This window comes from Hippoglossus stenolepis, chromosome 15 (genome assembly GCF_022539355.2).
Source record: "Hippoglossus stenolepis isolate QCI-W04-F060 chromosome 15, HSTE1.2, whole genome shotgun sequence".
Classification (NCBI taxonomy): domain Eukaryota; kingdom Metazoa; phylum Chordata; class Actinopteri; order Pleuronectiformes; family Pleuronectidae; genus Hippoglossus; species Hippoglossus stenolepis.
Window position 1 is genome coordinate 293,705 of NC_061497.1, and position 1,824 is coordinate 295,528.

The window sequence follows — 1,824 nt, forward strand, 5'->3', positions numbered from 1 at the left end:
AGGACTTTCACATAGGCTTCTTCTTTTGTAGCCGGAAGCTGCGTCCACTTTTTATATACAGTCTATGGGTGTTACACAGTTCATGAAGCCCACATTTGTGTTGCCTTCACATTGATTCTGACTTGAATCACAGCCAATGTCACTATAAATGTGCATGTTTAGTGTGTGTGGTAGTTTAAAAGTGTATGTAGGTAGCATCTTATTTATCTTACATGAGAAAAACTTATCAATTCTTTCAATGTGGTTGTTAGAATAATAATAGTCCCTCCCTACAATAATCCCTTCCACAGATGTGTTAGAGAGTAAAGCAGATACAAGGCTGCTGTGTCTTTGCATTGACTTTACATTTTATAACACCAAATCCTCACCTGTCCCTTACATGTCTTTTTATCTGCAGGGGACATCATATCTGATCTCTTTTGAACCACCTCCAAGATGTCTACACACATGAAGAACATCCACTGAAACCAACAGCTGACCGAAGAAAGTGGTTGTAGCCAGGTGTGTACTGTAAATGTTTCACAATGCTCCAACTATATTTGTGTTCCATCAGTATCTTTTCAGGGATCGCAACTGTGCATCATACAATAAGAACGCAGTGTTTACACAGTCGTGTGTTCTCTGTAACAGGCTAAAAATACATATCAAGGAAATTATTTTCTTTTCTTTTTTTCGCCTGAAAAATCAAGATCACTACAAAGTAGAGGGTCCTGAAAGATGTGGAGAAGTTGAGCCCCCACCACCAGACTTCTTCTTTGGAGGCATTCTACAGTGTTATCTTATGTTTGCCTCAAAGAATGTCATCGTCCCTTTTATTTTAATGTTTTGCAGGTAATAAATGTATGATGTATTGTAGTTAATGCCATTTTTATCTGAAATGTTTGTAAATCTATATTTTACCTCACAGACATCTCTATTTTTTTTATTATTAAACCTTTTACATTTAGATCAAAATCTTTTCTACACACCAGTGTGATTGTTGCAAGTTGCACTGTTACTGTTTATTTTCTGTAATAAAGTAATTTTCTACGTAACGTAAGTGCCTCAAATGTTTATTTCATAAAGTGAAGTTAACATTACTATTAACCAGTTGATATATTTATTGTAAATATGCATTTCAATTCATGCCAACATGTTAATTATACACTAGCCACAATTGCACCCAGTATTTATCAGACAAGCCAGTTCTATCTTTTACAGAAAACTTAAAACATCTCTTTGCTTCATCCTTTAACTAGATCTTGCACTCCTGCATGCTTATGTTTTTCATTTCCAATGTCATTTTAACCTGTTCGTATGTTGTATAAAATCTTTTCTTATTTGAAGTACATTTGAACCTAAATACATTTTTTATCTTTATTGTATGTAAAGCACTTTGAGCTACATTTCTTGTATGAAAGGTGCTATACAAATAAAGTATTATTATTATCTACGAAATCATTACTAACTGTGGGCATGAGTGAGTGGTTGGTCTTCTGCAGCTGTATCCAAACATAATAATGTGACTCTCAGCTGCAGTCGTCGCCATTTGTGTTTACCTGAGAGTTCTTCCATGCTCCAGCGGGGCCTCATTAATAATTAATGAGGCAGACATAAACAGCCTGTTCTGTCTGGAGCTCCAGAGAGAGGCAGAAGAGAGGACATGGAAATACTTTTTTTTTAACTTTAAACCACTGATATATCATCTTAGGGGTACCAATACCTCAAATTAAATCTATGGGGTATTAGTAAGTGTCAGACCCACCTCACCGAGGCCAGGACTAGTGCTTGGTACCTGCTTTGCTAATGACACCAAGTGGAGAAACAGAGCAGAGATGAGAAGAA